General features: G+C 40.7%; 1 long non-coding RNA gene across 1 annotated transcript; it reads left to right on the top strand.

Moving 5' to 3' along the window:
• Positions 1–9,048: 9,048 nt before the first annotated feature.
• Positions 9,049–9,272, top strand: LOC115733703. Its single transcript, XR_004014537.1, has 2 exons — positions 9,049–9,157; positions 9,237–9,272. It is a non-coding gene; the product is annotated as an uncharacterized LOC115733703 (long non-coding RNA).
• Positions 9,273–22,402: the final 13,130 nt, after the last annotated feature.

The following is a 22,402-nucleotide window of genomic DNA, read 5'->3' as shown; positions in this document are numbered from 1 at the left end:
CTGCTTGACACTTACGGCTGCTCTTTCATGGCCTCCTTCTCTGCTGCTCGGAAGGCTACAATATAGCCGTTGCTCGGTTTTACCAGCTTTGACCTCGGTCAATGCTTTACCTCTTCGATGGTTTCTTAGGCTTGGACCATGCTCTCCAAAATCATCTTCTCCCTTTTGTACACCTCTATGTTTAGGTGCCGTTATTTCGGTGCTTTGGGGTTCTCTTTTCTGTTGTAGGCCCTCTATTTTCTAGCTTTCCTCTTGCTTTGTTTGGGCTGCATGTTTAGCCTTGTCTTGTTTCTCTTTGTCCACACTTGCACGGGTGTATGCATCCTACACGATGCTTTGTATTTTGCAACCGGTTCACCGTTGAACCCTTGCTGGCACACGGCGCCATCCATGGTTCATGATTTTTGTGTCCGGTTTTTACTTGTACCTAGCCTTTTGAAAAGTTCTATACACACTTACTTCACCAAAAAAAAAAAAAAAAAAGAATTGTCTTTCTTGATTCCATAATCGAGTCGAATTGAACTCGCGTTCGAAATTGGTGCTATCTCGGGTCGACTCAATTTGATCGGATTTAATCAGTCATGCATGTACGCTGCAAAATGTCCCAAAGGGTGCCTAAGACTCGCACACCATACGAAAGGAAACACTAGCGGGGAAGAAAAAATAACAGTGCATTTGGATCATATGCCTTCGCTTTTGTTGGTACTTAGTGAGAGTCGATTGCATTGTATCTTGTAATATGATCGATCAATAGAATAAACATAGGTAGCAAAAAGTCAAAGTGAGAGCATGAATGACTGCTTTGGAGGAAAAAATATTGAAGTCTCTCCATTCCAAGTGGCCTCGTAAAAAAGTTAACATCGTGAACCCTGCAATTTGATTTGAACAAGCTTACCCACAAATTATGACAAAAGAGATAATATTTAAAATCCTCCTAACTCATTGAAAATGCTGAAATTCTTGGTCTTCCAAAAAGACAGCAATATGCAACCTCAATATTCACAAAAATTGACATTGTCAAGTTACTAGCAATTCTGACAAAAAAAAAAATTTGCTAGCAATTTACCAGGCTATCAATTACAAGAGAAAGAACATATTATGCCAAAAAGGGAATTGTACTTCCGAAAGTTTCCAAAGCATAAAAATAAATATTAGCTACAAAGCTGCTCCCATTAACTAAGAATCCCGCCTTTTGTTGATGTCCTCCCATTAACGCCTGCTCTTGTCCGCATCTGCAAAAAAAAAAAAAAAATCTAAAGCTAAGTACATAAAGGAGATACCATTGAAAATAAACACAACAGGAAGAATGGAAAACAAAATGAGGTCCATTATTAGGCAAATGGAGAGGTACAAGGAAAAAAGAATAAACACTCCCCATATCATATAACAAACAATAGAGTCAAAACTAGTTCTACTGGTTTCTAAATGATGAGAAAATATATGAGGTCCATTATTACCTTATAAACACCACTCATTGCCTCCAGGACGTAGACACAAGAATAAACTATTGAGAGGGCCTTTGCGCGCACATTTGAACAAGTAACAACATCATAAAGACATATGTTACTAGTAGATGCATGCACATTTGAGATGATATCTGATTTGCCTTTTAGACCAACAGGAAGAACCAGTTTTGTGCGCGTTATAATCATAACAACCTGTTTGAGCACACAAATTTTATGCACAAACATGACCTATTAACAGAAATTGACAACTCTAAATGTGAAACACAGAAATTTCGGTGCTTCCAAATCAAGACAAGAAGACATTGAGCAAGCAAAATTAATGGACTAAAGGATCGTTATTTGGTCTTTTCATGCATTACAAGCTGGTTTGATAAGTGCTAACAATCTAAATAAAATAATTCCCACTCTGAGACAAAAGGAAACCCTATGTCGATCGGACAATAAGTTTTTCATAAAGGATTGAATGAGCATTAGTAAAAAGAGAAAAAACAATCTCCTTAACCATGGTCCAAATGGTGATTATTGATTCTCAAAGATCGTGAATGCTACTATCAATGAGCTATATTACCTCATGCCACAAGGAACATGCTAGTGAGGAACTCATTCCTTTTTCAAATCAGGGGATTGGACAAAAAGCAAAAGATGAAGAATTAATCATCTTAGGCTTGAGGGTCCTTATCCACCCCAAATGCCGCACGAAACTTATTGCAACAACATATTATTTTTGGCACACATAACTCTACTATTTGCAGGCCATTATATCTTATGTCCTTCTGTAGAGTAGAGACTAAGGATCCGAGACATTGTCATTCACTTCCATGGGAAGAAAAAGAAAGTTGATTATTCTTTCATAATCCTTCACAATCTCTAACTTTTTTTCCTGAAATATGAAGCTATGTGTTGTTTGACAATTCCTTGCGCCATTCGGTCTCCAAGGTAAGCCTCTCTCTCATCCCTCTCAAGAATAAACTATTGAGAGGGCCTTTGTGCGCACATTTGAACAAGTAACAACATCATACAGACATATGCTACTAGTAGATGCATGCACATTTGAGATGATATCTGATCCGCCTTTTACACCAATAGGAAGAACCGGTTTTGACTCTATTGTTGGTTATCCGATTTGCTTTTTAAACCAAACCCAACAAGACATAATTACACATCAATGAACCACAAACAATAAAGAAAGGGCTTTTCTTACATGATGCACCTGGGGTCAAGTCTATCCTGTTGACGAAGATTCCTTTCTCTTTCGCTTCTCACTAGCGCCCTTCAATCGAGTATTTGATACACCTTTTGGCCTTCTCCGAAGGGGATCGAGTATTTGAATTCCACAATTTTCTGCATATTGAGATTCATCATTTTCCCACAACAAATTAACATCATCTTCACCTGTGAGAGACCGCATTTTATTCGTGATACGAGAGCGGAGATGCAACAAGTTTGATGTTGCCATCTTCTCCGTAATATCATGATTTGCACCGATGATCATAACACTGAAAGACAATTGCATCAACCTCTTCAAGCGCAATGTCTTTGACTTTATCGCATCATGAAAGCTTTCTCCAACATCATCACAAAGACTATTTTCTTTTGCAGCTTTTGTCCACCTCTTCAAAATGTATTGTGATGGAATGCTTGTAACATTTACAACGTGTGACAATATACATAAAGTATGCCTGCATAACCATCCTTGCATCTCAAATAACTTGTAGCTACATGTAATGGTAGAATCGCTTGAGAAAAAATGGACAATATGCTTTCTTTCACTACTTTCAGCTCCCAGTATATAAGTGTGCAATGGCCCATCGGTATCCGATCTCAGAATATGTTCGGACATAACATGCAAGAACTCAGCTTGGAATTTTCTATAAATGACATGACTGTAGACATGTGCAGCATGTTTCGGTATTCCACTATTCGCAACCATAATCCGAGGCTTTCCTCGAGCACACTCAAAATCATCAATAACTTCAGCATTGCGCATTTTTTTCTGCTTGCTTCTCATAATGACTCACAAATTCAGACAAAGTCATGGTCTTACATGCCATATCTTGAAATACACTATTAGTGCTCTCACTTCTTTGCGTGGATCTAATACCCGCAGAAAAAGTATCTCGACCAAATGCAAGACACCATTTATGACGCAAATGATACAAATTATCCAACCACTTGTTGTCCCCCAAGTTCCACTCATGACACATAGCTTTCCAAATGTTCTCCATTTCAAGTTCGGATTCGCATTGATATAAAAGCTTATGCCAATACTTATCACGAAAGCCCGACGATCTTAGAAGATGTGATATATGATGCACAACATTTTTTCCAATATGCCATATACATAGACGATGATTAGTGTTCGGAAGAACAGTTTTAATGGCATTTGCCATTGCATGATCTTGATCGGTGAATATAGTCTTGGGCGCTTTATTACCCATTGCCTTTAAAAAGGATTGAAATGCCCACACAAAAGAAGCAATAGTTTCATCCAATAGAAATGCACATCCAAATAGAACATTTTTCCAATGATGATTTAAGCCAACAAAAGGTGCACATATCATATTGTATTTATTTGTGCGGTAAGTAGTGTCAAATACCACAACATCTCCAAAAGCTTCATAATCCAGTTTAGATACACCATCGGACCAAAAAAAATTGGTCAATCTTTGGTCCTCATCCAATTGAAAAGTATAAGAAAAATTGCTTCCATCTGTTTGCAAGTCATTGAAATGATTAATGAGCCTTTGACAATCACCCGCACTAATCAAGTCCCTTCTCTTTGATTGGTAGAAATTTTGACAATCACGAGAGGTAAAGCCAACATTCTCTTGTCCCCCCGCTTCGCCACTAAGGTATGAATATGCTTTCGTAGCCCTTATACCAGCCCCAGCCAAAGAAGTCAAAATACTCTTATCACTATCTATTATATGCCGATATGACCGTATGAGATGTTTTTGTTTATCATCAATGAATGGATGATTATGAACCTCCTCAAACTTGGTAACTACCCAAACTCCATCTTCGATTTTGAATTTGATGCATGCTTTACATCCGGTTCTTTTCACGGTCCTATAAACATCTCTTTGTTCATGAGGTGGGATTGGTGGAGAGTATCCTTCACAATTACACAAAAATGTGCATATTCGCAATATTCCTTTGCTATTGTTTGATTTTTGTCCTCTTCGCACTCCAAATCCCTTACAAATTGCATATGCATTGTACGCATTATAAGCTTCGTCTTCATTAGGAAATGTCATGCCAGTTCTAAATTTAAATTCTTTATCAACGTTATGCACGATGATATTATCCTCTGCAACCTCTACAAGTTTTTTCAAAAAATTCTAATCATTTTAAGAAGAAAGATAAACTCTAGAAAACAAACTTAAAATCTAAAGAGATAGTCATACCCATTTTTCTCGAAAACACATCGAATTAGCTACCGAGGAATAGAAATTATCTGCTGAATAATAGTAAAAATGTAAGTCGGTGCACAAGTTTTTGTATGTCCATACTTAATTTCGGTTATGATAGAACAAGATGGGGTTTCGTGAAAACAATATATGTAAAACAATAGTCACACCTTGTAAACACGCGCTTCTAAATCATTATTACAGCAATGACCTCAACGTTGTCGCCTTTCACAAACCGAAGCAAAAGAAAAGGTTAAGCTAAGACGAGTTGCAAAAGATCTACGGTTTATAGTTAAAGCAATCATCGGTTCTAAATCAGTATTACAAAGAATGACCTCAACGTTTTATAGTGACTTCATGGTCGGCGGCAATAAAGAAGACCGAAGCGGAATGACCCAAGATCGGCTATGCGTAAAAGCAGAACGCACCGCATCGGTTTGTAGTTCCCCCTTCTCAAACAAATAGCAACAGCAACTACCAATTTCCAAAAGTGACACGATTAATGTGGTTTCCAAATGCCGCAAGACCCATCCGTTCTAGAAAAGTCAAAGAACTCATCTCTTTCCCATGTAACAATTCCCAACTTTTGCAAACTATGCGCAACCAACATCAGGCAAAAATTCATTACTCAAGCGGTGGTATTCGGTCAAAGACAGCATTGAAACAACCGAACACGAAATCACCATTTGCTTAAGAAGCGCGGCGAGAAGGAGAACGCGAGAAGGAAGCGAAGTTAGCGAACCCGGGTTTGGCGCGAGAGTTCTCCAATCTGTTCGACCGGCATTCGCGAGCACAAAAGCGAGAACCGGCGTTCGCGAGCACCGGCGTTCGCGAGCACAGAAGCGAGAACCGGCGTTCGTGAGAAGGAACCCAAGCGAGAACTAGAGGCCAGCGAACCTTCAATCAAACACAACATTGAAACGGCTGAACACGAAATCACCATTTGCTTAAGAAGCGCCGCGAGAAGGAGAACGCGAGAAGGAAGCGAAGTTAGCGAACCTGGGTTTGGCGCGAGAGTTCTCCAATCAGTTGGACCGGCGTTCGCGAGCACGGAAGCGAGAACCGGCGTTCGCAAGCACCGGCGTTCGCGAGAAGGAACCGAAGCGAGAACTAGAGGCCAGCGAACCTTCGATCAAACACAACATTGAAACGATCGAATACGAAATCACCATTCGCTTAAGAAGCGCAACGAGAAGGAGAACGCGAGAAGGAAGCGAAATGAGCGAACCCGGGTTTGGCGTGAGAGGTCTCGAATCTGTTGGACCGGCGTTCCGTGCACAAGGAGAAGAAACCGAAGCGGGAACCAAAGGCCGGCGATTGGATTGTCGTTCGTGCGAGGAGAAAAAGGAGGAACAAATTTGAAAAGAGGAGAGAGAGGTGGGAGGGAAGGCATTTAATGTTTGAGTGTTGTAGGAGAATATACATAACATCATGGGCGTAGCAGAGGAGAGAGGAAATTTTGAGCGGCTAATATTTTCTTTTTCGTTTCTCTCTCCTCCCCGCCACGTGTCGAGTTTTCAGTGGTCCGGATATGCTCTTCTATGCCACATGTGATGTTGACGTGGACTTCAACAACCACCGAATATTTTCTCCTACCCCACAGTGCTACAGCGGAAAACGTTGCCACCCGGTCTCCATAGTTTTCTCTCTATCTTGTCTACGACTCAAAAGTATAAAGTGCTAATCTTTTTTCAAAAGCCCCCGCCTTTTACCGAACTCCACTACTGTGAACTCGATTTTTCTCCGGTTAGTGTGATATAGGGGTGTCAAAACCGCACCACAAACCGAACCAAAAATTGAATTGAACTGAACTAAACTGAAATTTTACATATTTTCAGTTCGGTTCAGTTTTTGGTTCAGATAGCAGAAAAAACCAAAAAAAAATTTCCGGTTCAGATATTTTCAGTTCGGGTACAGTTCGATTCAATTAGTGAATGTGGATCCATGAAAAGCCCAAAAGTAAAACGACGATAGCAGCCCAAAAGTAAAATGACGATGGCTACTGAAAAATCAATTTAGGTCTCTCATCTCGCGTCTCTCGTCCGGTCGTCTTCGTCTCCAACGCCCGCTCTCCAATCTCCATCGAATTTCCATCGCACTCTCCAATCTCCATCGAATCTCCATCGCATCTCCATCGCACTCTCCAATCTCCATCGAATCTCCATCGCATCTCCATCGCACTCTCCAATCTCCATCGCATTCGAACGAGCCTACTCTCCAATCTCCATCATACTCTCTCTCGTTCGGACACACGTGCAAGAGGACGACATCAGTTTGTCTCTGTATCTTGGTGTCGCAGGCAGGCGAACAGTGCTCAAGATCGTCGTTCTTGGTGACAACGGGTGTGCTTCTAGGGTTTCCTTTGATTTCTCCATTTCTTTTTGTCGCAGGGGAGGGGAATATTTCTTGTGTTGTTAATCTGTTCTTGTCTGGATAGTTGTTGATTTCTTCCCCACCACACCCAAATCTCTGGTGGGTCTAGGGTTTCTTCTGCACTTGCTGCTAGTTGCCCGGATCAATTCAGGGTCCGGATCTTCTCTCTCTCTCTGTGTTGTCATCTGGGATTTGCTTGGGGGGATTTGACCTAATTTTAATTTATACATATTTTGAGCAGCAGCGGAGAGGAACAGCGATATCCCCCTCCCCCACGTCCTTGATAGGTTAGGGTTAGGGTTTAGATCTGCTTAATTTCGATTTTTGGAAACTTTGGGTCCTGATTGAATCATCAGCTTGCGGGTCAGCCCCCCTGTATGGGGATAACATGTTACATGACTGGTAGTATATGGCTGATGAGTACAGAAAATCCCTGAAATATGCGACAATAAGGTAATATTTTTAGTATTGGAGATGTATTCACGGGTGCATAGCCTACTGACCATGCTGTTGATTTTGAAATTAACTTCATCTTCTATGCCTCTGTATCCATAGAAGTGCCGTATAAAAGTCAGTTCTTGATTTATTGAAATTAGGCTTACTAGTTTTCTACCTATTATTTAGTTACATCGAAACTAGTTCTCATTTTCTCGAAAAGTTTAATATCAGAGGAGACCAGACCCTTGAGTAATGGGTGCAAGTTTATTGAGAGGACGGTGCAAGTATTTATGCCCAATGATCTTCAAGATGAAGAACCTATGTTAGCGACATTTCTGTTTTATATTATAATTACATCTCTCCTGTATCTGTATAGTAAAAGAAAAATTAAGACCATTTCCATAATCAATTTACAGTGACCTTCGAGAATATATATCAAGCATGTTATTCATGTCTGCAAATAAAATCTCCATGCATTAGTATATCAGCTTGCGGGTCATTCCCTCGGGCATTCATGAGAAATTAACCTTTTTGACTAGATACAGTCGTGACAGAGTGAAGCACTGGAGGAGCAGAAATCTAATGAGCAAGAAAATAAGCATTGTATAAAAGATGGAAAGTTTGTCAAACACTACTTTTTATAGAAGTCTGCGATGCTGCCGCCTCTTACAAGGGCTTTTGCCTGGAGAGCAAAAGCATCAAACAATTACTGCTCATGTTCTTTCTACTGATCTGACGTGGTATCAGTGGGGGTGGGATTGTGTCTCATGGCTTGTCTAAATTTGGAAGTTGCTGCTGTGCATGTTTGTTGTTCGATGCATTGAGGATATTTTGGGTAAAAAATTAGCTATGCTATCTATGAAATTGTATTTCATGGACCCTGCTTGCAGATCCTGAATGCTGCCTTAGAATCTTTATGGGGATTACAACAGACTAAGACCTTTGAGTTATCGTGGGGCAGATGTTTTCATTCTAGCATTCTCTCTCATTAGCAAGGGCAGCTATGAAAATGTCTCTAAGAAGGTTAGACAAATGAAGCTCTCTCTCTCTCTCTCTCTCTCTCTCTCTCTCTCTCTCCATTGCTGATAAACTGTCTGTATCTTTGGTTTCATTACCAGTGGATTCCCGAGCTGAAGCATTACGCGCCTAGTGTCCCAATTGTTCTTGTTGGGACAAAGCTTGGTAAGACCACTTCTCATTACCATACAGGGGCAGCTTTGCTTTTCTCCTCTTATGCTGCACTTGATACCCATATTAGCCACAAAAAAAAAAAAGATTACAAATTCTGGTCTTTTGGGTTTCTTTACATGATATTGGTAGTTGCAGAAATTAAAAATTTCAGTTTGATATGGAAACTGATATTCTTTGATTGGTAGATGGATTCAATGAGTGAAGCTTCTAGCACAAATAAAAGGAGGTCGACGAGATCCGATGCGTGGGATCACTTTAAAGAGATAGATGATGGCCAAGGTAAAGCCGAATGTGTATATTGTGAGGCTTCTATTGTTTTTAAGCATGGGACAACTGCAATGCTTAATCATTTAAAGAGATGTAAGCAATATCCTTATGGGAACGTGGAGAAAAGGCAAAAAGATGCATCGGGTCAACTTGTTGGGTTAGGTAGTTCATCTGTCCAGGGGAAATTCGACCAAGACATAAGTCAAAAAGACCTAGCCGCCATGTTCATTGTTGCTGAATTGCCTCTCAAGTTTGTAGAAAATGAGGCATTTCGGAAATTCGTGAGGGGAATCCAACCAAAGTTTTTAATCCCCTCAAGAAACACCTTGAGGCAAGCTTGTTATGACCGATTCTTGGAGCAAAGAAACAAGTTAAAAACATATTTTTCTGATACATCTCCAAGAGTATGTCTTACAACCGACACATGGACTTCGTGTCAAAACTTGAGTTATATGTGTCTTACCGCACATTTTGTAGACGGTGAATGGAAGTTGCAAAAAAGAATTTTGAATTTTTGTCAAATTCCGGGACATTCGGGTGAGATTATAGGAAAAGCGGTGGAGAAATGTTTGATTGGTTGGGGGATTAAAAATATTTTTTCTATTACCGTGGATAATGCAAGCTCTAATGACTTGGGAGTCCAATACTTGAAAAAGAGACTCATCCATTGGAACTCTCTACTATTGGATGGTGAGTTACTCCACATGAGATGTTGCGCACATATATTGAGCTTGATTGTGAGAGAGGGGTTGAAAGAAATTGATGATTCAATTGTTAGAATACGCTCGGTTGTGCGTTATGTGAGGTCCTCTCCATCAAGATTGCAACGGTTTAAGAAGTGCATTGAGTTAGAAAATATCGAGTCTAAGAGTCTTGTATGTTTGGATGTAGAGACTCGTTGGAACTCTACATACTTGATGTTGGAAGCGGCTTTAAAGTTTGAAAAGGCTTTTATCTCGTTAGAGATTGAGGATCGCAAATTTTTTGAAGAGCTTTCCAAGGTGAGAGGAGGGACCGGATTGCCTACTATTGTCGATTGGGAATATGCCCGTGGAATTCTTCCTTTCTTGAAGATGTTACGTGACATGACTTTAAAAGTATCGGGTACTTCTTACGTCACTAGTAATTGTTTGGTGAAAGATGTCTATGGGATTGTTATGATGATTAATAGATATTGTGAACCACGCTCCCGAAGCCCCTTGTGAAATTTAGGTGTTTGATGGAATTTTTAGAAACCATCTTCATGAAAAGTGAAGAGCAAAAATACAAATAAATAATAAATAAATAAATAATAGAACCGAAAACAGAACCGAACCGAACCGAACCAAACCGAGTTTTTCAATTCGGTTCGGTTCGGTTCGGACGGAATTCGGTTGAGTTCGGGCATATTCCTTAATAGTTCGATTCGGTTCGATTATTTGAATAATCGAACCGAACCGAACCATTGACACCCCTAGTGTGATATGATTGACGCTCTTGTGAGTTAGTGTTAATAGAAAAAAACTTAATTATACATGCTCTCGTCTTTTCTAGTGTATCACGTATATGTTTCTTGGGGAAACTCCCGCACATGTACTTATCTAACAAAAGTAAGACAAACTCTTGGGTATTTCTCGATTTTCTCTTGGTTTCCATGGACACCGCCTCAAGATTGCTCTCTCTAAGTCCAGCTTGATTTGGAAATGTTGCGATGATCCACAGTGCGATCAACTTGATCAAAGCTTTAGAGTGGTGACCGTCTAATAGAACCAATGATGGGTCCAAGAACTCGCGTGCCCACAGGCCTAGCCCGAGCTACAATAGCCCGGAGACATTTTTGGACAGGTTCGGACAAGGGTATTTAGCGAGAAATTAATGATTCCATGGCACAAGTTGCACGAGTTAGGATCAATTGCACCGATTAAATGAGCTCGATTGAAAAGTAAAATGCAAGTTAAACGGACTAGTTGACTTTTTCCCTTTTTCCAATTATGGGCCGGGCATGAGAGTTTTTAGGCTCGATGTTAGACTTAGCTTGCCCGCACCAAGCCCGATTCCCTTCGTGTTGTAGCCGAAATCATGGATAACTGGCTTATGGTTATGCTTGATTCTCTGCATAGACGAAGGCCGAGCATGGCAGAAACCAAGAAGATGAGTTTGAAGCTTCTTGTTGATAAGAGAAACCACACCGTCCTCTTTGTCGAAGCCAGAAAGGACTTTGTGGATTTCCTTTTCCATTTTCCGGCTTTGCCAGTTGGAACTATTGTGAGTCTTCTCCCCAAAGCGGGCATGGTGGGTGGCTTGTACAATCTTTATACGAGTGTCGAGAATCTCGGATATCCATCTATCGAACTTAAATAGAAAGAGGCTTTGTTGAATCCCAAAGCACAGAGCTCCAATCCGGATGTTACGCGCTAGTTGTTGCCCGAAGCTCCACCTTCAGCACCATTTAACTACTACATTTGCCCTCGTATCGCTAATGGTTTTCGCTACGCAGGGCGCTTCATGCGATAGGCGTGACGGATTCCCCTTCTACAAGATGTCCTGGTTGCAACAATACGATGAGCAAGAAACTGTCATGGGTCCCGGGGCCGGCTGCTGGTGCCGCATCCTCGGCCAAGGTACCTAGTGGGGAGGGCGGTTACGTGAGAGGCATGGTCACATACATGGCGATGGACGGTCCGGTCATGAAGCCCATGTCCAACATCTCTTGCATTACTCTCCTCAACCGGTACAATGCGCACAAAATTGGGGATCTCCAAGAGAAGGTGATCGACTTTGGCATGGACGAGGTAAGGCCCACAAAAGTCGCAACCTCTTACAAATATTTCGACCCCATTTAGGATAAAACAATGAAATCTGAAGGTTGATTTTCAACTGGTAGTTGTATGTCCGGTCGGGAACATGGCATAAGAGAATAACCAACCAGTTCTAGAGCTAACTACGATGTTCGTATGAGATTACAAGGCTTGATCCATCCCATCAATATGTGGTCAACTCATCAACTAAGAGCACATCAATGCTCAGCATTTGGAAGAAGAAACTAAACATTCCAATCTAATTATGGTGTTTGGGACGTAGATTTTTTAGAAGCCATACAGCTTCATGATCAAGTTCAGATTATGTGAGCTATTGTTTGCTAGAAACCTGAAGCACCCCCTGTTTTTATAACTTGATTTTTCTCAAGCACCCATTCTTAATAACTTGTCTTGTGCCGTGCGATCTTTACTCGGGCCATAAAGTCGTTGAGCACTTCATTGCATTCCAAAACGGTGATCTCAAGTGAAATGCTATTCTTCAATTTCAAACACTCTCCATTCGTATTGGCTTGTTGGGGTAGTTTGCTCTTGCTACTTTGTGAAATGCTGATGAAACTATTTGATCCGCGATGTGAAATTAGTCTCTACTATATGTTAGCTTGCTAAGAAAACAAGTTCTTGAATGTGTATATGCTTGTAACGTCGGGATGAATGTGTTTTATGTGAACTGATCCATGTGGTTCAAGCAATCAATAGATTTACTATGAACTGACCATCAATAAATTTACTATGAACTGACCGGGAGTCGTTAGGTTCCCCGAGCCCAAAGGATAAAAGGACGGCCTAGGCAAAAAGATAGAACTAAAAAAATCCAACAGAAAAAGGGACACCAAAGACAAGATAACAATATTCAATGCTCGCGAGGTGCCATAAAATAAGCAAGAAGAAATGATTGTCTAAACTTCGACACTTATTTTATTTTTTCATAATGTGAAGGAGAGCTATATATACATTGCTCACGGGATAGACATGACATGTCCTTTCCCGTCCAAAATCCGACTCTTTGCAATGACTTCGTGCATCCTTGTTAACTTTGTTAAGTAGTTAGCCGTTACCATAAATAAAATAGATAATGTGGTTTCCACCCAATTCTTCAATATCAATATCTCTCTCATTTCAGCCTCTTTTCATTTTCGGCGCTTCTCTCCCAACGACGCCTTCATTGTCGATGCCGATCGCCGCCCACCATCGACATATGTCGTTGATGCCCACCGTCAACCTACGGCCGCCCACCGCCGCCGACTATCACCCGCCGTGCCCACCGCCCGCCGTCGATAATTGCCCGCCGCCACCGACCATTGCCCGTTGCCGCCCTCTCCCCCCTCCCCCCTCCACACACACGCAAATAATATTTTTTTTAGTTTTAAAAAGTAAATAAGATTTTTTTATAATAAAAATTATTCTTTAAAAAAATTAAAAAATTTAAAGTGAGGTATAGATTTTTCGATCGATCACAATAATTTTTCGTAAAAGATTTTGTGTTAATAATGTTCTAAAAGTAGAAATTTTCAACCATTACCAAATGAATTCGTATTTCAGAAGCAAAAATTTTGCCTTATTATCAAATTTTTTTCTCTAATCATAAATCAACTTCTAGAGTAGAAGTAGAAAAATCACTTCTACTCAAAAGTAAAAACAGAAAAATTAATTTTTGATTATAAATTAATTTTTGAAGTAGAAGTGTTGCAATGCACGCCCTTAGCTTGGAGATACAAACTGTACTTTTCTCGCTTGCCCGCTCCGAACTATTTTCAATGATCGAGCCAAGCATTAGGTCTCACTCTTCTTCCTTTTCTCGACGCTTTCATCGGGATGAAAGCGGATGCCGATATTGTTGGTCCCCGGGATGCGTCGGAGAAGAACATCTCTGCGGGTTATGTGCCACCGTTTCATTGGCTCACCCAAAACCGGATAACGTTTCACGGCCTTGGTCCAGTTCCCAATTCGAGAACCGTCCTCTCCATTCCTAACCATTGGGAACCGATCACCCTTGGGCCTTGTATACATGCATGTTCCCAGGTCTACCTGCGATCAAGTCACGTCGAACATTTGTCGGGAGAAGACCCCATTGCGAAAACTTCCTCAAGAAGGTGCTATAGCTAAAAACTTCTCCCCGAAGAACCTGTGCTAATAATTTCCTCGGACCCAAAAGAAAAAAAGCTGTTGCCTTTTCCAAAAGCCCCGGCCTTTTCCCAAACTCCACTATAAGAAAGGCAAAGCTCTCCGTCTGTTGACCATGACCCGTGAAGGAAGCAGCTCTTGCGCTTGCAGGGTCGAAGCCACGATCGAGAAGCCCAGTTTGACGATTTTCTCCTGGTTAGTGCGAAACTGAAGTAGACTTGCTCTCGCCTTTTCGTTACTCGCATCATTGTAGAGCAAGGGTTCGTATTTTCCCCAACAGGAGTCGGTTGTATCACGTAGATGTTGGTTCGTGAAACTCTTGCGCATCTGCTTATGCAACAAAAGAGACAAATCTTTGAGTATTTCTTGATTTTCTCTCGGTTTCTGTGGATACTGCCTCCCGATTGCTTGATTTGATAGTTTTTTTATGGTCCGGTACGATCGACATCGATCAAAGCTTAAGAGGGGTGACTGCCAAATAGATGCATGATGGTCTGGGTAACTCCGGCGCCTGCAAGGCCTAGCCCCAGCCATGAGAACCTGTAGACATTTTTCATTTTATGAGATTTGAGAAGCTGATATTACAACAGTATAACATTACAAACTCAAGCGCAAGTGTTACAAAATGGCAAAAAACAACCAAGCACGTTGAGATTTAATTTGGCTTTTATCTCAAGAACATAGGAAGGAAGGCTATTTTTCAGATTGGTCTAATTCTCTTGACAGGTCAAGAACAAAAACAGCCATGGCAGCGACTAAGATGAGCTTGAAGCTTCTTGTTGACCGGAGAAGCCACACGGTTCTTTTTGCTGAAGCTGGAAAGGACTTTGTGGATTTCCTTTTCCATTGTTTGGCTTTACCGGTTGGAACTGTTATTAGTTTCCTCACCGGTGGAGGCCCACTGCTAGCTTAGGCAACGTCTACAAGAGTATTGAGAATCTCGAGTGAAATATATTTAAAAACTAACCGTAAAGAGACTCGTTGAAGCCCAAGTTACCGAGCAAGTGGTCCGGAGCTTCCCTTGTTATTACCTGAAGCTTCAGCTTCCGCGCCAACCGACTACTACGGATGCTCTGGTGCTTCTTGGAGATGTAACTATGTCACCGATGCCCCCTCGGCAAGATGCCCAAATTGCGGTAACAATATGAGTACCGAAATTTCATGGGTTGTTGGGCCAGCTGTGTCATCCTCGTCCGAGACATCCGGCAGTGAGGGTGGTTATGTGAAAGGCGTTGTGACATACATGGTGATGGATGATCCGGTCGTGAAGCCTATGTCCACCATTTCTTGTGTTACTCTCATCAACAAGTTCAATGTGCAGGAACTTGGGGATGTTGAAGAGAAGGTGGTAGATTTTGGGATGGATGAGGCAAGGCCTGCAACCCCTTTCTAATATCCTGTATCTTTTTTTTTTCGTTTCCAGGCTTAAAATTACTAGCAGCTTTTTCGTCATGCTCCAGGACATATTATGCCTTTTATTCATGTAGATGTTAGTGAAAATTGAAGGATCATTGAATAACACGTAGAAGCGATGTTAGTTGGAGCATTTCTGATGATAGTTAAGAGATTTCAGTGAGCCATTGCTGGGATATGGATGGTAGTAGTGTCGCCATTGACTACATGTCAGATTTATGCATTCCAACTTGCGCTACGAGTCTCTCTTCTGTTACGGCCACGCTGCTAACATTGCAAAAGGTTTAGTGATATCCTACCCCGACACAAAAAAGGGCTTGGGTTTAGAAAAAAAAGTAGATCCATTGTTGGGTAAAATCACATCTTCATGACAAGGATGATAATTCATAGTTAAGGAGTAGTGTGCATCAGCACTTTTTCTAAACAAATCTTCACGACTTGTTAGTTTCTTAGTTAAAGATAACTGATAAGGTCTGGATTGTTACTAAATCGAATTTGAGGACTTAATTCTCTATGATATTTTAGCACCATGACAATTCATTACCCATGGCTGCGAAATGTTCAGTGAAAGCTTCTGATTCTGTTGTTATCTGGTTTGTAGGCCATAAAGCTGTTGAATGCTTCTTTGCACTCCAAGAAGGTGCTCACAGACATATTCTTCAGTGAGAAGGAAGCATCTGCATGATGATCCATTTCAAGATAACTGCTTCTGCTATTTCTCTATTAATGGCTTTATCTATTTTATATCCATTTGCGTGGCATTTCGGCGAGTCCACTGGTTCCAGTTGTAGTAGTATGGTCGTGAATTACGCTTTTTCTTCCAGTTATTATCAGTGTGTGATGCTGTGGTTTATGAGAATGTCATCTTTAGATGTGTCTATCCTTGTCAAGCTGCAATGGTTGTGTTCCATAGGTTGCACATATTTGAGAAATCAATGGTCGGTTTACTCCATTCTGAGATCTGACCCAACAAAAGAAGAAAAAACTCCGTTCTGTAAGGATCAAAGCGTTCTGTAATGCAGCGGCAATATCACTTGGGTCTTTCTTTGACTGTGATGAATCCTCCAGCCGCATTCTTCCTCATCAGTAAACTGCAGAAAGTAAAATTTAAATCGACTGTTTACGTGCGAGCTTTACCTTTCGTGGTCATTTTAGAAGAACAAATCTCTAAGTCTTATGCGATATTTGGTAATTAATCTCTGAACGATGGACAAAAATAATATATTCATGGTAATTAAATTGATGTGTGTGTGTGTTCTAAGTAGATACATGATCAAAGATCTGTGGCACGTAAATATTCTATTTTGTTCTCAAATAGCTTTTTATGAGCTTTAGTTTTATTACATGGTACTTGTCATCTTTAAGAAGAGAATTACACAATGAGCTTCTTCGATAGTGATAAGAATCATTGTGGTTTTATTACTATAATTAATTATCAAAAAAATAATAAAGTAAATGAAATCGCATCACTTATAGCTGTTGAACTAAGGGCTACGAACCCGCAAAAACAAAAAAAAAACAAAAACAAGAAGCTAAGGGTCACGATAAATTCTCAGGTCATAAATTCTAATAATCACAAAAGTTTCATAAAAGGAAAAAATCTAGTTTTTTTTTTTTTTGGTTGAAAGGAAAAAATCTAGTTAAAAATTCCCTTTTCGCTCATTTCTAAAAATAATTGTATGAGAATTTATAGTCATATATATATTCCCAAAAGAGAATTTTTAATTCCTACAAAAAAGTTTATAAAAGAAAACATAAGTGCTTACATTGCACACAAAAATAAAAGTTCAAAAATAATTTTTCATAGCTGTTGATTTTAGGACTATGATAAATTGTGAGAATTTTTAACCATTGCAAAAAGTTTATATAAGAGAAAAGTGGGTTTATAAGTTTGTGTTACCTTATCACGCATTTCTAAAAATACAATTTTAGTGGCACGCATGGAAATGCGGGTTTACAATTTTAAATTATATTTTAATATTATTTTAGATTGAATAGACTGTTGTATAATGAATTTAAGATTTTTTTAAATAATTTTATTGATAATTGATACTTTCCATTACCGACAAAGTTCTTGCTCTGTCCCACCAGCCAAGCAAGAAGGTGACACGAAGCTATCCCATCCCTTTTAGCACGTCTTCAAGCTATGGGACTAATTTTCATTTGACCTTCGAAGTTCTATAGCTTTAGTGCATGTACTAAACAAAAAAGTTACAATACTTCGTGGCACTATTAAAGCACATCATAGCTACACTGTACAACCGCATCTATACTATATGGAATATAACTTGTTCCACTCGCCCATTGGCTCTTTTAACTTGTTTTTATAGGATGAATCCTCTCACTTATGAATATTTATAATTAAGGCCTCGTATCATTAATTCAATTAATTCGACAATAATTGGAATAATAATAACGTGGCAACTATCATGAAATTTTCCAAGATTACTTGACACAACTTCTTAGCAACTACCGTAATTACGAAAATGAGTGCCTCTCATGAAAATCCTTTAACATAAAGTCTTTGCATCTCTTTAAAGATTTTTTTTTGAAAGCCGAACCAAACGCACCCGAACGACCCGGTTGGTAAAACATTCCTCAAGCGGCGCCTACCCCATGGTGCTACAACCGAAAATTTCGCCACCTTCTCATGAAAACCCTCTAACGTAAAGTCTTTGCATCTCCTTAAAGATTTTTCTACAAAGCCGAACGAAACGCAGCCGAAAGACTTGACTGGTAAAAACTTCCTCAAGAAGTGCCTACCCCACATTGCTATAGCGGAAAACGTTGCCACCCGGTCTCCATAGTTTTTTCTCTATCTTGTCTAACTCAAAAGTATAAAGTGTTAGTCTTTTTTCAAAAGCCCCTGCCTTTTCCCGAACTCCACTACTGTGAACTCGATTTTTCTCCGGTTAGTGTGATATGATTGACGCTCTTGTGAGTTAGTGTTAATAGAAAAAAACTTAATTATACATGCTCTCGTCTTTTCTAGTGTATCACGTATATGTTTCTAGGGGAACCTCCTGCACATGTACTTATCTAACAAAAGTAAGACAAACTCTTGAGTATTTCTCGATTTTCTCTTGGTATCCATGGCACCGCCTCAAGATTGCTCTCTAAGTCCAGCTTGATTTGGAAATGTTGCGATGATCCACAGTGCGATCAACTTGATCAAAGCTTTAGAGTGGTGACCGTCTAATAGAACCAATGATGGGTCCGGCAACTCGCGTGCCCACAGGCCTAGCCTGAGCCACAATAGCTCGGAGACATTTTTGGACAGGCTCGGACAAGGGTATTTAGTGAGAAATTAATGATTCCATGGTCATTGACACTCGATTTTTGATCAGTTTTTCTTTTAAAAAATCTTTAAAAATCCATAAAAATTCATAAAATCGAAAAATCAATTTTGGAAGCCTTGGCCAAGCTTAAGGATCCATTTTTGAACAAAAAATATTTTTTTGATATTTTTCACATTTTTTAGTATTTTCCGTATATTAGAAAAATACCCAAAATTCACAAAAAATAGCATTTTCGGCCTAAAAAAATATGGGAAAATATCCAATATTTTCCTTTAATTCCCTCTGCATTTTGGCCATTTAAAAATTGAAAAATTCAACTTGGGGTCACATGAGTCTTTGCAAATGTGGACCTAAATTGAGCAAAAAAAATCATTTGGGGTCTTTCTATTGTTTTTCTTACTTTGAGTCAGTTATGACATTTGATTCCTACACCTTTAATTGCATTTTAGTCCAATCAATTTCAATTTTTGAGCAGATTGCAAATTGTGCTTCTTTGCATTTTCGATTTAGTCCCCGGTTTTTAATCATGGTCAAATTAAACATTTTAAAAGAGAACCCATGCACATGTGAACCTTGACCCATAGGTTTTTCAGCATTCTAAACACATTGGTGAGGTTAGATTGACAAAAACTGATCAATTAGGGCCCTAATTGAGCAGATTTTATGTTCGGGTCGAATTTGATATTTGGGGCTTTTGCATGAAATTGTACCAATTTGTTTCGAAATTGACATTCATAAATGGCATCCATGTTGTAAGGTTCAATTTTGACATTAATTTCATGCGAATTGGTCAAATGGACAGTTAATTGCACCCAAAAAAAAAAAAAGAGAGAGAAAAACTTGATATGGGGTCGGGTTGACCAACCCGGTCAACCCGTTGACTTCGTTGACCAAGCTAACCCAAAGAAGTGCCATTGTGATGCTTCTGTAGATTGGTCTTCGGGTGGAGAGAATAGAACAAGAAGGGACTCCAACAAGGGGGCTCCAGAAAAAATGGGAAAAAGAACAAAATAGAAGGGAGGCTCTAATTCGTGGGGGGCTACAACAGAACAAAAAAGAGGGAAGATCGAGGGAGAGCGTCATGGAGCTCTGGGGGAGTTCAAGGAAGACCAACAAAGGAGGAAGACCCATTTTTGGCATCCAAGAGAACGCGTCGACCACGAAGTGCTCGCACAGAGGGGGATTCGGTGAGCAACAAAACGCCCGTAACAGAATTAAGAGCGAGGGGGCTCGCAAAAGAGAAGAGGGGAGAGAGAGAACAAAAAAAACGAGAGAGAGTAAATTTTTTTTGCAGGCGTTGGCCATTGAAGCCGTGAGCTTCTGAGGGCTCGTCGGAGCGATCCAGGCGAAACCGATCCTCGCTGATCGGACCGAGAGCTTCCTGAGAGCCTGAGGAGCAGCCCTAACCCCACGGCGGAGCTCCAGAAGCCCGGAATAGGTGAGTCGAACTTCGAAGCTCTATCTCGGCCTCACATGGCATCTTAGGCAATATGCGATCATTTTACACGAAATTGGTTGCGATCTCTTTGCCTTGCGTTGCTCAGAATTTTTTCTTTTGATCACATGTGGTTTCGTTGCCTGAATCGCCGAGTCGACCTCCAAACTACTCCGACCAAGCTCGAGCTCGTGAGCTCAGTTAAGAGCAAACCGAGACATCGCAGGCCACAGATAAGTCTTCTCAACCTTCCGCGATGCTTCATGATTGATTTTTTTAGGATAGATTGCGCATAGAATGGTTACGGCGAGTCGCGCCGGAGGTTTACTTCCGCCGGAAATTGCAGGTATGGTGAACATAATTCTGCTGTGATATGGCTGGAATATGTTGTAGAGGAGGCCTAAAGGAGTCTTTTGGGGTTGGTTTCACGCGATTTCGAAGTCGGACGGCCAAGATATGGCCATCCGATGAGGCGCCGGCGAGGGACCGCCGGTGCCGATCATCTTCTCCGGTTGGGTTTGACCGGTCAACGAAGACGTGGCGCTGACGTGGTGGCCACGTGGCAGCCACGTCAGCCGGTGGTTATAACAGAAATAACAAAAAAACAAAATTGATCCGACGGTGGTGCTTGTGCCACGTGTCTCAATCTTAGATTTTTCGGATAATAAATGGATTTTTCAAAATATTCTGATTGCAAAAAATAAAAAAATAAAAAAAAATCAAATCATTTTTGTGATCGCGCGGCCCAGGTTTGGCCACGTGTCACCATTCTGATCATTGGATCAAATTTTCGAAAATTCAAAATAATAAATAAAAAATCATTTTCAGAAAATAAAAAATAGCTAGATCGAACGGTCACGATTTATTAGCTCCTTTTGATCTAGACCGTCGATCTCTTCCTTTAAATCGTGCGGTGGAGATAAAGTCCTCCTTCAATCTGAGCCGTCGATTTCAGTCAATGAATCCGACTGCTGTCCTTGCGCCACGTGGCGAAATCTCGAGTGTTGATTTTTTTTTTTAGCGGGATTTTTTTTAATTCTTGGGCGCGCTTGGTAGAGAACGGTGCCGTTTCGGGGTGTGCCGGTCTGGGCGTGGGTCCGGACCGGGTGAACCGGTTCGTGGACCAGGTTGGCTCGATCCGTTGACCGGGTTGACCCGGTAAAATAAATAAATAAATAAATAAATCGAAAAATCATTAAAAAATCGAAAAAAAATTTTAGGAAAAATTGTAGAAAATTCACAAAAATTCCAAAAATTCTCAAAAATTGAGGAATGGCCACAATCAACCGGCCAATCCTATTTCCAAAAATGACAATTTTACCCTTTAGGGGTAATTTGTCTCCAAAAATTCTCGTGGACTTCCAAAAAATGTTGGAAATTAGGAAATGGGTCAGTATAGGTGGCCAATCCTATTTTCAACATTTCTCACTCCGAATCTCTTCTGAAATGACGATTTTGCCCTTTTCGGCAAATCGTCCCCAAATTTTCTCAAAATTACGATTTTGCCCCTCATGGGCGAATCGCTTCCAAATCACTCCCGATCTTCTCCTATGCTTTGAATACCCCTTTCTCTAAGCCAATAGGGCTATACTAGGAATGCCACGCCGATTTGATGCGATTTATCCGAACGTTATGGATTCCTTGATTTGCGCATTTACTTCGATTGATTGTGATTGCTAGGATAGTCACTCCCATCCGCATGAACTCCTAGATTTAGGATTCGTACCCCACTCATCTGCATGAAATTCGAGATTAGAAAAATTCAATCAACTTAGGTATCGAAAGGGCGTCAATTCTGATAGTTGGCGTAACTAAGTCCCCGATCCCACTTCTCCGGTTCTCGCAGAATCGAATAGAAACTCCCGACTATTCGATAGGGTTTCCAATCGTACCTTCCACGAAACGATTGGTAGTGACTCCGAGGCATGCACACGTAGCACATGTCACTAGACCACACTGAAAGGTCGACCACGATTTTATCCTCCGCCGCGATTTGGGTAATGGGCCTTGGGAGAGGCCCGCGTCCGAAGGTCCACACGCAACCGGGCCGGAAGGGCGACCCATTAGCCCACGATCTCCCGCCGTCGAGATCGAGGGTCGCGACAATGGCACAAGTTGCACGAGTTAGGATCAATTGCACCGATTAAATGGGCTCGATTGAAAAGTAAAATGCAAGTTAAACGGACTAGTT

This window comes from Rhodamnia argentea, chromosome 8 (assembly GCF_020921035.1).
Source record: "Rhodamnia argentea isolate NSW1041297 chromosome 8, ASM2092103v1, whole genome shotgun sequence".
NCBI lineage: Eukaryota > Viridiplantae > Streptophyta > Magnoliopsida > Myrtales > Myrtaceae > Rhodamnia > Rhodamnia argentea.
The sequence above is the reverse complement of the archived record's forward strand: the minus strand, read 5'-3'. Positions and strand labels throughout refer to the sequence as shown.